Source organism: Cnephaeus nilssonii, assembly GCF_951640355.1.
Source record: "Cnephaeus nilssonii genome assembly, chromosome: 11".
Taxonomy (NCBI): Eukaryota; Metazoa; Chordata; class Mammalia; order Chiroptera; family Vespertilionidae; genus Cnephaeus; species Cnephaeus nilssonii.
In genome coordinates this window covers 39267421-39281699 of record NC_137082.1, presented here as the reverse complement: position 1 = coordinate 39281699, position 14279 = coordinate 39267421, and the positions used below count along the sequence as shown (strand labels likewise).

Below are 14279 nucleotides of genomic sequence, written 5' to 3'. Positions count from 1 at the left end.
CTTTATAAGGGGGCTGCATGACTTACTTTTCATAAGGGAGTCATACTTTTCTTTAATGCTCTCCTAGGTCTTTTAGCCAAAACTCCAGCTAGGGAGCAAGAGAAAGAAATACAAAATACTTAAAATTCTGCAAAGCCTTATATTGAAAGAATCTTTGATACAAATTATATATCTTCAAGGCTGGAAAAGCTTGTGATGTCATAAAGCAGATTAGGAAGTCTCTACAGAGAGGCCAATGTCTTCTTGAGATCAATCAGGAAAAACAGAAAAGGGGTTTCCAACTCAGTGGTTCTCAAACTTGGAGGCTTTTTATGCTAAGTGAAATAAGTCAGTAAAAGAAAGACGAATACCATATCATTTCACTTACATGTGGAATCTAATGAACAAAATAAATAAACAAACAAGATAGAAGCAGACTTGTAGATAGAGAGAACAGATGGTCAGCTGTCAGAAGGGAGGAATTTGGGAGCTGGGTGAAAAAGGTGAAGAGATTAAGCCAAAACAAAAACAAAACTTATAGACACAGACAACAGTATGATGATTACCAAAGGGAAAGTGGGGTATAGAACAGGGTATAGTAGAAGAGGGTATAAGGGGGATAAATGTTGATTGGAAGAAGACTTGACTTGGGGTGGTAAACACACAATATGATATACAGATGACGTATTACAGAATTGTATACCTGAAACCTATATAATTTTCTTAACCAATGTCACCCCAATAAATTCAATAAAAACTCCCTGATGCCCAGGCCACACCCCAAACCAAGTAGATCTGAATTCTAGTGGTGATACAAAAGCATTAGTATCTTCTGATGCTCTCCAGATGATTCTAATACACAACTAAGTTTGAGAACCATGGCCCCTCCTCTTACCCCAGAGACTCCTCACTGCTAATGAATGATTCCTAATTTGTACTCTGGCTAATTGAAGTGAAGAGTGTACCACATTCATGAAGGCATATCGTCTCCTCAGACAGTAGCGCGTCGGGAAGATGGGTCCTTTTTGACCATAGTCACCTGCTTCAATGGGCCAACCAGCACAAGTCACAGGACAGTTCCTTTTCAGTCAACCCGTCTCTTTTCTCTGTTGAGTTATGTGACATGTCCAAGGACATTAAGTGAATATGTATAAACAGACACATCTACTCTTACACAAGGTCTCCCATGTAGAAAAACAGATAAGGTTTTAACTTAAAGAGATGCTCATTTAAAAGACACTTTGCTAAGTTTTCAGACGTTGGCCTAATCATCTTGCAAACTGGCTTATGTTCCAGCTGGCTGCTGCTTTGAGGAAGTCATGACAACTTCTACTGCTTTGCTTCGCTTCATTATCTGAGAAAAGACATACTAATCCAAAATGTGCCCACGAAGTCTGCCTCTCAGAGATATAAGGAAGCCAAGTTAGATAGCATCGATGGGTTCATAGGCACATATCTATGAAAACAAGATGTGCCATATTATTATAATTTTCTCACTTAAACATGAGGTAACTCCAAGAACAAGGAAGATAAGAAATCCAAGAGCTCTTTAAAAAAAGAATGTTGGCTGGTCATTGTTTTGGCTGATATTTAACAAGAAGCTTAGCAAATGTTGGCAAAGAGAGATCATATCTACAAAGAATGGAGTCAGTCCAAAGGAAGTGCTTATTTGTCTCACAGGGGATCTTTGCGTTATGTGGATGCTTATGTTAATAGAGATTTCTAAACTGGAATTTTATTTCTGCAATATGTACGATATGAGGCTGAATGGAAAATAAGGAAGACTATTACACACGGTTCTTAATTCTTATGTGGGGGAGAAAACAAACAAACATTAAGTCCCTTTATCTGACCAGTTATTTAAAATGAGGTCTACACCAGAAAATCTAGGGTTTTAAGTCTAAAGGGTGTTTAGAGGAGAAAGAAAAACTCATAAAGGATGAGCAAGTGGGAGAAGTACTTAGGAAGGCTTCATGGAGGAGGTGAGATGAGAGCTGGAACTTGATAGGGAAAGAAGAAAAGAGGCATTGGGATGAGCAGAGCACTCACTGGTCCTGCAGGCAGAATGTGTACCCAGTGTCATTGGCTATAGGAAACTTGGCTTAGAAGCTCAGGACACATTCTGGGGGCTTGGCTGCTGAGGTTGGAGCTGCAGGATCAAGGGTTGACAGTGGTGTAATGGTAAAAGGTAGCTATTGAACTCCATTGCCCTTAGTTACTTTTAGCCATTTACCCAACATGTGGCCATGGGCAAATTACTTAACTCTTGATTCTTATGGTCTTTATCTGTAGTTGTATGTAAAACCTCTGGCTCAATGTATTCCATCGCCATGAATTCCCCCTCCACTCTTGACTTGCCAAGAAATAAGGAACCATAAAGAACGAAAACATTTTGACTAATGACACAATGTAACAAAACCACAAAATAATTAGTTAATTAACAAATTACTTTATAGCCTAAGATGAAGTCAACAAAGTCCTCAGAAAAAAAATGGTGGTACAGAAATCCCAAGGAAAAGGCATGGCTGAGTTTTAAAAAGCTGGTTTTACCTCTACTTAACAAAGCACTAGATTATTTCACTTTTATCCCTCCTGGAGCCCTGATAAAAACGAAAATATGTCAACAATGACTAATTACAGCTTTAATGAGTCTATTGTTTACTTCCTGGCAGTAACCTAATAAGTTGACCATGTCTTAAACTCACCTGGCATTTTCCAATATAAAACATTTATAATTTTGTCTTTGACAACTTTCACCCCCAGCTGTTCTGGTGAGAAAAGAAAAGTCATCATTAGCACAGAGACATTTACAGTATGCCCACCTTTCCCTGCTGTTTGGTACATTTTAACGTCTAATCAGACGAAGCAGCAGGCAGCTTCCCAGTGCCTGGCGTGGAGCCTGCTAAGGTCTGATCATGAAGAGAATCCTGGCAGGGCACTGTGGCTCTCCAGTGTTCTGTAACTTTAGAACTTGCACACATTTTCAGGTTAATCACAATTCTGGTCTGAGAAAAGCCATGCAATACTCAAAAGTGTGCATAGTTGACTGAAATTATACTTAAATAAGGTTGCTACTCAGACTTGCACAACACCGAGAAAGGGACTTTTGTTGGAAACATACTCTATTGACTGCTCCAACCCACAGTGACTGTGCTCACTGAGAAAAGAATCATGATTTCAGCAAAGAAATAAATGCCAAGAGTTGGAGTTTTCATAAGCTAAGACTTGGTATGAGTCAGTTCTTATGAAATTAGCTTTGCCTGTACTTTCCAGAGTCACTCTACACTGAGTTGCTGGAAGAACTCGGATTGGCTAACATTGTATCTCATCTCTGCAAGTTCGCCACCCTGAAGTCCATTCCTGCCCAAGGAAAAACATTACATTTCCCATTAAAGATCTACATATTACTTTCTGGTATTTTTGAACAAAAGGACAGATATCATCATTTACTACATTAAGTCAAAATACTGAGAGTAAATGTTAACATCTTAGAGGGGAAAGAATCACAATAAAGTATCTGTCACAAAAAAAAAATACATTTGCTTATCTGGCACTTCCCAATTTATTAAGGTCTATGTCCTCAAGACATTCTTGGGAATCAATCTATTTCTTCAACATCAAAGAACGCCCTTTCTATATCACTGGTCATCAACTTTTAAACAGAAAAATCCACCTATATTTCTCTCACTGTCTTGTTTCCTAAGGTTCCAGTGAGCTTAACTGCAAGTGTGCGGTTCCTTCTGGCTAAACTAAAAGCTTTCCTGCTGAAATCTGAGCCCAGTTTGGTAGGTACAGTGAGAGGCAAAATTATGAAAGCTAAATGCTTGCATATTAAATTTCAGGAGTATAAGTTCTAGTTACACAAATAAAGAAAGAAGTTTCACATTCGTTGTGTCTATATATTTCTGTTAAATACATTAAGGTAAATATTCCATTGATTATTGGGGAGTTTATGTTTGAGAATAAAGTTGGCTCTGCCCTTCTCTGATAATATTGGTAGCTGATCTTCTAATTCATATTTATACAATGACTAACACAGGCTAATATTAAGTCCATTTTATTTCCCCCAATTAAGCAGAGGGTGGGGCTATCATATTATATACCTGAAACTCTCCCAACTTCTAGAAGAGTTGACTTTCTCCAGGATCTAAAACAGAAACTAGTCTTGTTTTTTTTTAATTGATTTCAGAGGGGAAGGGAGAGGGAGAGAGAGATAGAAACATCAATGATGAGAGAGAATCATTGATCGGCTGCCTCCTGTACGCCCCCCACTAGGGATTGAGCTCACAACCCCGGGCATGTGCCCTTGACTGGAATCAAACCCAGGACCCTTCATTCTGCAGGCCGATGCTCTACCTGCTGAGCCAAACCAGCTAGGGCCAGAAACTAGTCTTATAAATTCAACTACAGGTAAGATGTCCTTGTTGAATAATCGAATTATTTTTACAAATGTCAGCAAATGATATACTATCTGTCATGATGAGTAGGTTTACATTTTCTTATGCAATACACATAAGTAAAATAAAATCTGAGGAATGAGAAGGCAAGCTGGAACATTTTTTTTTCTCCAGCATAACAGCATTGACTGGGTTACATCAGGTATTGATTGCAAAGGATCGGCAAGGTCATAATGAACACACAGGCATGTATGTACACACGCACACACCATGCACACATGCATACAGATACATCAAGCATGGAAAGGTCTTTAGGGAGTGGACTGTGCACCCACTCCCTAAAGCCAGTCTTTTATTTTACCTGGTCTTATCAGAAAATAAGTCTGCTTGAATGTTTATGGAGTAAGCCAGACATAGATACAATTTGCAATACAAACTTTGTAAATATATACACTTGAATTTTTCTATGCCCATAATTCAAAGTAGGAAAGTGAGATTACCTTTTTTATTGAGAATTTGGTGCAAGTTTTCCAACGAGCAAAAGCTACCCTAGCCCGGCCGGTGTTGCTCAGTGGTTGAGCATCGGCCCATGAACTAGCAGGTCATGGTTTGATTCCTAATCAGGGCACATGCCCAAGCTTCAGGCTAGATCCCCAGTAGGGTGCATGCAGGATGCAGATGACCAATGATTCTCTCTCATCAGTGATGTTTCTATCTTTCCTTCTCACTTCCTCTCTCTGAAATTAATTTAAAACAGTATTTTAAAAGCATCTAACTTCTAAAAAAAAACAAAAAAACTACTCTAATTGTAAAGAGGGGGTGGCATACTACAGAAATAATGCCTAGCTCCCTTTACCTGGGAGTAAGGTGGTACTAATTTCCTGGATGGGGAGAAGAAGACAGAGAAGGAAGTTCTTTGTATAAGAAGTGAGTGGTACATTAGGGCACCATCAGTGTTGTTAAATGGACCCTGACAGACTGCCCAGGTGGAGGCCTTATGAAGTTGTGCATTAAATGTGGCACAGTGTGCTTCAAAGGGAAGATCAAAAAGTTGCCCGGGGACTCTACACTGTCAATGACCTCTAAGATTTCTGCTTTTGATAAAAACTAATACAACAAACACATTTACAGAACCTCTATATGTAAAACACTAAACCCAGGAGAGAGGAGGAAATGAGAAAAGAACATGGAAATACATGTGAGACACGTTAGAAACATTGAGAAGCAAAAATAAAGGGATATTGGTAAGAAATTAGAGAAAGAGTATGGAATATATAATCAAAATTAGACTTCGTATTCTACTTATAGCCATTTAGAAAGCAAGGATACTAATCTCCCCAGATTCACTCATTTACTCACTCACCCAATGAACATTTATTACCATGTACTATGCTCTGGCCTATAGAGCTTATTGTGGGATTAAATAAAATGGCATAAAAGGTCCCACTACTCCAACAACAACCGCAATAGCTAAAGCAACCGCATGCCCTGGTATGCTGACCACATGCCCAGTTTTCGCCTCCTGTTCTGTAAATAGCATCTCCTTCCACTCTCAGAAGGGTTCTAATTTGAACAAACTGTCTGGTCACTGCAATTCATAAGAGCCTCCTAACTTGTCTTCACGCCTCCAGTTCTGCCTTTCCCCCATCCATTCACCACTTACCAAGCAGTTCTCTTGTAAAACTGTAAATTAGACCACATCACCGTTCTGCCTAGTACTTTGCAATGGCATCCCATCAAACTGAAAATAACACCCAAAGTCCTTCTTCTGCCTTACAAAGTGCTGTTTCTTCTTGTTCATTATAACGTGCAATATCACAGAATCTCATGCAAGAGACTCATTGGCTAAAACCCTCATTTCTATAATCCCATATGCAAGGCTCCTAATGGGGCAACACATTATTTTGTTTCTTTTTTGAAATGTATCTTTATTGCTGAAAGTATTACAGATGTCCCCTTTGTTGTTTTTCCCATTGACCCCTTTCAGCCCATACCTGCCTCTCCCAGGCCTTCACCACTCTATTGTCTGTGTCTATGGATCATGCATATGTGCATATAAGTTCCCTGGTTCATGTTTTTAAATGTATAAAAAATGGTGACTGTTTCAGGAAAATTCCAGAAAGCATCATCACCATAGGATGCTAATAACATTTACATTCTCTGTATACGAAAGGATGACGTTTGCTTCTGAGCCCCTGTTTTCACTTTGGACTTGTTCCCTGGACAGAGGATAATTAATTAATTGCTCCATAAGATAGGAGACTCTGCAGGCAGGTCTTCCTGTGGACAAATTTCAGTGAAGTTGAATACTCAGAACCTATATTATAGAGAACTTTTGGAGGATTAGAAAAATTTATAATGTACCTGCTTTATTTTTCAAACCCCACATATTTTAAAATAAAGTTATGATTGATCTTCCCCTATGTGATACAAAGACAAAATTCTAGAAAAAAAAACCTCTTGTTTTTTTCCTATATTCTCCCATGCCACCCATAATTGTTCTCTAAAAGTGGCCTCTGTAGACAGTTTCTTGAGGTGTACATAAAGACTTTCTTGGATCCCAACATCTGCTCAGCCATGATGATTGAAGTCCTTATGGGAGCCTCATGCAATAGACATTCCTTATGGGTCTAGTGAAAAGAAGTAACTTTAACTATATTAAGGCAAGAAATTACCAAGGAGATAATATATTAACTAGCTCACTCATTAGTGTTGATTAGGTTAACTCAAACTCATTACCTCCCACAATTACCTAAATCTATGTCTTCCAAGGCAAGTTTTCATTAGTAAAGTACCTGATAAAAAAAGACACAACATATTTTGTTAAATGGATTATGAAAAAGAAGCAAAGATTAGAACAAGGCATATTTGTATTAATGAAATTCCTTAATGGGAAAATAGAGAGGAAACCTAGTAAAATAAGGTCAATGGGCAGGTGGAGGGACACTGAAAAAAGAGGCGGAGGTGTCCAAAGTCAGACCCCTATAACCTCTCCCTGAAAATTTTGTTCCTAGCTGGCCTTAAACACTTCATAACACAATCTAAATATCCATATTGTGACTGGTCTCGGCTCACATTGGTTGAGCTTCAGATTCTAAAAGCTATCCTAATATATAAAAACCCATGGTCTGTAACATCCAAAATGACCCAAGGCTTGACAGATCGGAAGTCAGTGCTGGGTTGCCGTGGCCACCCAGCACTGACTGCCTGCCGCTGAGGTGCTGCGACCCAGCACTGACTGCCGAGGGGGCTGCAGATCAGGCCCAGAGAGAGGCCTGGATGGAGAAGCAGGGTCTGATCCATAGCCTCCATGGCAGCTGTTGATCAGCCCTTGCCTCCCTCTTCCTCTCTGGGCCTAGCTAGTAGCCGAGCCTCTGTTTCTCTCTGGGCCTCTGCAGTGGCTGCTGATCAGCCCTGCCTCTCTGATCAGGCCCATTGATAGGCCTAGAGATGCTGACTGGCACAGAAACTGACCAATCAGAACCAAATCTGGGTGAAGTGTGAGGAGCCAATGGCTGCCTAGGAGGCAGAGCTTTTGATGCTGATTGGCATAGAAACTGACCAATCAGAACCAAATCTGGGTGAAGTGCAAGGAGCCAATGGCTGCCTAGGAGGCAGAGCTTTTGATGCTGATTGGCATAGAAACTGACCAATCAGAATCTAATCTGGGTGAACTGTGAAGGCAGAACCTAAGGTGGGGGCTGAGGAGGGGTTTTAAGGGCAACAGCTGTTTGGTGTAAGGTGTAAGAAAGCAGTTCAATTGTTTAATGACCTGTTTGGCAGTATAGTGCATATGGCTGGCTACCAGTCCAGATATAGGGATTATGTGTTTTTGTCTGCCAAGAGCATCTCCTCCTGCTAGCTTCTCCCCCGCATTTAAGCAATCCTATCCTATATAATCTATCTATACTACTAAAAGGGTAATATGCTAATTAGACTGGGTCGACCGGCCATCTTCCAGATGTCCAACTTCCTTCTGGACAAAACCATAGTGGTGGGGGCCAAGGCAGAGGCCATTAGGGGCGATCAGGCTAGCAGGGGAGGGCAGTTGGGGCAATATCAGGCCAGCAGGGGAGGGCAGTTGGGGGCGAGATCAGGCTGGCAGGAGAGGGCAGTTGGGGGCAAGATCAGGCTGGCAAGGGAAAGCAGTTAGGGGTTATCAGGCAGGCAGAGGCAGTTGGGAGCAAGATCAGGCCAGCAGGGGAGAGCAGTTGGGGGCAAGATCAGGCCAGCAGGGAGGGCAGTTGGGGGCGAGATCAGGCCAGCAGGGGAGCGCAGTTAGGGGTGATCAGGCAGGCAGAGGCAGTTGGGGGCAAGATCAGGCCAGCAGGGGAGAGAAGTTGGGGCAAGATCAGGCCAGCAGGGGAGGGCAGTTAGGGGTGATCAGGCAGGCAGGGGAGGGCAGTTAGGGGTGATCAGGCAGGCAGAGGCAGTTGGGGGCGAGATCAGGCCAGCAGGGGAGAGCAGTTGGGGCAAGATCAGGCCAGCAGGGGAGGGCAGTTAGGGGCGATCAGGCAGGCAGGCAGAGGCAGTTAGAGGCGATCAGGCAGGCAGGCAGAGAGGTTAGGGACAATCAGGCAGGCAGGCAGAGAGGTTAGGGGCAGGCCTAAACTGGTGGTCGGACATCCCCCAAAGGGTCCCCAATTGGAGAGGGTGCAGGCTGGGCTGAGGGAACTCTCCCCATCCCCATGCATGAATTTTGTGCACCAGGCCACTAGTTGTAAATAATTAACTTGGGAAAACCACTCTGCCCTTTACCAGTGGCATTTAATTGAATATATAATAATCTGTATGTTTGCTACTACACAAAGTCTAAAGATGTGTTGAAACAAGATGCAAAGAATGGGGAGAAGTAAGGAGAAATACCAAATTGTTCAGCTAGAACTTACAAAGACATATTTGTATTACTGGATTCTAAATATAAAAAAAGCCACAAGCAAAAAGCTACCAAAAAATTCAAATGAAAGTGGTCTGAACAAATAGGATGAAATGAGTGAAAACATTAGAAGTGAGATAATAAAAGGCCTGGCTGGATAAAGGGGAATTTTATAAACTCCTGACAAGAGCTATGTATCATTCTGAGCATATGACATAAAGGCTAGTCCTTCAACCAAGATAAGGTGTACTAACAGGAAGAGACATGAAGAGAACCCACCGAATGGCCTACCAGGTGTGACTGTGATACTTCGGAAAAAGACAGAATCAAGACATTCAGACCAATTCACAGAATTAAATAAAAACACAAAGAGAATTGCCCTAACCAGTTTGGCTCAGTGGATACAGAGCTGGCCTGTGGACTGAAGGGTCCCAGGTTCGATTCTGGTCAAGGGCATGTACCTTGGTTGTGGGCACATCCCCAGTAGGGGGTGTGCAGGAGGCAGCTGATCAATGTTTCTAACTCTCTATCCCTCTCTCTTCCTCTCTGTAAAAAATCAATAAAATATATTTAAAAAACACACACAAAAAGAAAACCAAAGAGAATTAATAAAACATTAAGAAGTTGACCTAATTTCCTTTTTTTTTTCTTTTTTAAGAGTCTTTAGAGAAAACTATACTTATAATTTCTTTGCTGCTATCACAGCATTTTCCTTTGAATTCTGAGCCAAAACCCAATTCCAAACTACTGGAATCACTCAAATTACGGTTTCCTGGATGTCTTTTTTTTTTCTCTTTTTTTTTTTGTCCACACTTGCCATGGACTGCCAAGCATGAAGCTCTCTCTGAAACTCATAGGACCTCAGAGAATTCTTTCTCATCAACTTTTTGCTAAATGTTAGTGATATGCTCACTTTGCCAAACTATCCAGAATATACTATATTCTCACTTTTATATTTATTTTTAATTTTTTTAAATATGTTTACTGATTTCAGAGAGGAAGAGAGAGGGAGGGAGAGAGAGACAGAAACATCAATGATTAGAGAGGATCATGGATTGGCTGCCTCCTGCATGCCCCCCCGACTGGGGATCAAGCTTGAAACCTGGGCACTTTCCCTGACCGGGAATCTAACCATGACCTCCTGGTTCATAGGTCAATGCTCAACCACTGAGCAACACCAACCAGGTGGTATATCCTCACTTTTAAAAGAGAATGTCAAGAAAGTTCAACAAACATCTACTGAAAGTCAACTATATGCAATAAATTTCCTAAGTCTTGTAAATGGAGACAGAGGAAAGAAGCTAAGCCATGAATTGAATTCAATTTCTACTCTGAATCTGCCTCAAATTTACTGGAAGATATCAATATCAGGAAATGACCTTGAAACAGATACTCACATTGTGTTCTCTGCTGCAGAAACTGGAGTGGTTTTGTGGTCTGTCTCTATATTATGCATTTCGTAAAACACATCCATAAAGGAAGAGAAAGACAATATTTGGCATGTGCAGAAATAAGATATGCACCCCTACTGTTCTAATTCAGTTCCTTCATTTAGTCACACATCAAGACAGGTATGAGAGATACACATGATCTGAGCAAAAAGATAAGGTTCATTAGCAAAAGACACTGCTTGCTCTCCTGAATCACAACTCGTAATTATGTTCATTCAGTTTTTTTTCATAAGCCCTCATGCTCAGGTAATCCAAGACAGGTGAACAAACACAAAATCCAGAACTATCTTGTAAGGGCTTTACAGAGACTAAAGAAACTTGAGCCCAAAGGAATTTTACCTGTTTGGTTTCTTTTGCTGGTTCTCTCTAGAAGGCATTTTGGCTGAAGAAGTCATCCACTGAGAAACAAAACCAGCTATTCTAAATCTTTTTCCAAATTGAATATAGGAGTTTTGGAATCTTGTTGAGAAAGGTCGGGAATCTCAAAATTAGGCCAGATTAGGATGGGACCCTAGCAAGATTTGGAGTCAGACATGGTTCGAATCCCAGCTCCTCTACTTACTAGCTACATGGCCTGAAAATTTATTCAACCTCAGTCCCAGATCCCTCTTGTGTAAATAATGGGGTCACACAGTAAACGTAAAAAACCTGGCTTACCACTCAGCCAACTTGAAGATACTGCACACGTGGAGATGGATCTGTTGGCAACAACTTCTTTGCAATCCTGTAATTTATTTTTAATTAGTATTGCAACTGCAAACACTCATTAATAATATTTCTCAATTTGTGCGTTACCTAAATAATAAAACCCTGGCCAGGAAGTTCAGTTGATTAGAGTGTTGGCCAATATTCCAAGGTTGTAGGTTTGATCCAGTCAGGGCACATAAGAAAATCAACCAATGAATGCATAAATAAGTGGAACAACAAATTGCTATTTTTCTCTCTTAAATCAATTTTAAAAACCACTTAATAATGACTGCAATAAACGACTCTGTTCCTAGTCAACCTGTATTTATCGGAAACACTTATAAAGTGCTCAAGTCCTATGAAGAAAAGTAGCATAGAATATAATACTTGCTCTAAAGGGTTTATACTTTAAGAAACAATTTTGAGTGATTGCCAAAATATATTGTTAAGTAAAAACAGGTGTACGCATTTGTCAATGGGCATGGGACTATACACTTAAAATGGGTGTGCTTTTTAGTGTGTAAATTGTTCCTCTATTAAATCACTGAAAGAAAATCACTGGGGAAAAAATACTGCTGTCCAAGTACAATTCCTAGACATTCTGATAAAATTGGTCTGGAGTGTGTGGCTTGGGGAGAGGAGTTTTAAAACCATCCCAGATGATTCTAATATGAAAACACACACACACAAGCAGACAAATAAGATGCCAAACAGTAGGATAGTAATTTAGAGATGCCAGAGTTAGCAAATAATATTCAGGACACTCAGTTAAATTTGAATTTCAGATACAACACCAATTAAATTTTTTCGTATAAGACCCAAATATTGTGCATTTAGCTGGATGTCAAGTATTTCATTTGAAAACCCTAAATAGTATCCTAACATTTGTGCAAAAAAAAAAAAAAAAAGAAAGAAAAGAAAAAAAAAAGGAGAGAAAAGAGAATAAGTGTATCTAATTGTGTATTTATCTAGGTATAAAATAGATTTGGAAAATTTGCTTCTCGGGAGGGGAGCTAGATGGGAGGCAAGGAAAGGAAGGATACTTCTCACTGTATACTTTTGCGCCTTTTGAATTTTGGAACACAGAATGTAGTACTTATTTTTAGAATAAAATTATAAAATTTAAAAATAAATAATTTCTAATAGGAGTTAAGAATCACTATAGGGAGACAAAGCAGATACATATGGTACACTTAGAAAACAAAGCTGATAGGAATTTGCCCAAATACTTGATTCTAGTATACTCTGATTTTTCAGTGTAGTTAGATGTAAGTAGATATTAACCATTTGTTGAGTTGCTAGACTATCACTGGAATTACTAGTAATTTTAGCAACCTCCTGTTGTGTTGCTATTATGTTGAGCCAGCAATTTTCAACTGGTGTGCTGCAAGAATTTTTAAAACCTGCAATACCTGACTATTTAGTCAGGGGCACTGACCTCTTTTCCCTTAGATTGTCAACTTAAAAAAATGACAATAGCCAACCCAACAATAGCTGTCTGCTGTGAATGGATCAAACATATACCTATTTCTTAGTCAGATCAGCAAAACACATACTTTTTTGGTGTGCTGTTGAATTTTAGTAATTAGTTTATGTGTGCCATGAGATGAAAAAGTTTGAAATCACTGTAATCACTGTGCTAAGCACTTTAGATACATTAATTTAATTCTCACAAAAATATTTGGGGATTTTGCAAATGAAAAGACTGATACACAGAAAGGTTAGTTAACTTGCCCAGGGCCACACAGCTAATAATTGGCAGGCTCAGGGTTCGAATCCAGATCTGTCAGAATCCACAGCCTGTTGCTTTTAAACACAAGTCACCACCATACTGCCTTTCAGAATATACATTCCTAATGTCAGGAAATTTGGTTTGGGGCATGGAAGTCAATGCAACAAGAGAGAGCAGTGAATAAGCACTTTTCTTACTAGCACCAGTCAGCAAGCAATGAAACATGGCACACTCGTAAGTACTTTCTCTGTTTTTAAGTAAATATACAGACATACTTCACTTTATGCAGTGCTTCTGTTCCAGGTCAGTTCATAAATGCCACTTCTACAAGTGTAAACATATTTAGAATAAATTGGGAGTCTTTTTTTAAATAAACTATTAAATTCCTTTATAGAAGGGAAGATATTTTGTAATATGACTGACCTCTAATTCAGTTGTTTCTGGACGGTGTACAAAATGACATAATCTAGGAGTCTGCTAATGGCCCTTTGGAGTTGAGGGTCTTCGTACAATACATGTGTGATGGTCTATGTGTGAAGAGGAGTCTGCTAAATTACAAAGGATTTAAGTAGTTAAGTTTCTAGCTTGAGTCTGCATTTAGTTACTTTCTTAATTTAAAAGTATGAGTAAATATTTGTCAGGGAGAAGCAGAATGTCACTGAACTTATCAAGCCAGTCCTATTTTCATAGCTTACCAGAGATAGGACTATGTTAGAGGGCTGTTTCGTTTTCTATTATGAATGATTTTGAAACGATTTCTCCAAAACCTATTTTGGCCTGCACATTCTACTAGTATATATTCCCAGTGGCCTTCCTTCTTCATATGGCAGGGGGTCAGGGGTCGGGGTAAGGGGATTCTCTGTTGGACATGACAATTGAAAGCTAATACTTCAACAACCTTTAAAGTAAATAATTTAAAAAACAGTGGACCAAAAGCTCTCATCCTATTGAGAAGAGAGCTCTGCCCCCCTGAACAGGTATCAAGGTCTCTGTCAGCAGGTGCCAGGGCCTCTGGCAGGTCTGGATCGGAGAGGTGGAAAGGCAGGTACCTTCCTCTCCAGCCCCAGGCCAACTAGAGGAGGGCATGCTGCGGTTAGGGCTGCCTTGTTCGTATTTGTGCTTTCTCCCATCGTACATCAACCCCTCTGAGTAACTAC

General features: G+C 40.0%; 1 protein-coding gene across 4 annotated transcripts in view; it reads right to left on the bottom strand.

Moving 5' to 3' along the window:
- RAB27B (RAB27B, member RAS oncogene family) overlaps positions 1-14279 on the bottom strand; it is a 56651-nt gene that overhangs the window by 23616 nt on the left and 18756 nt on the right. The window contains exons 1-2 of one of the 4 annotated variants that reach the window (XM_079784180.1): positions 13546-13583; positions 11361-11427 (exon numbers count right to left, since the gene is read on the bottom strand). The exons of 2 other annotated variants lie outside the window; for them this stretch is intronic. The gene's annotated coding sequence lies outside the window, so the exon portion shown is untranslated. Of the gene's footprint in view, positions 1-11360; positions 11428-13545; positions 13584-14279 lie in introns of those variants that run through there. One more of the 4 variants, XM_079784181.1, reaches the window with a different exon arrangement.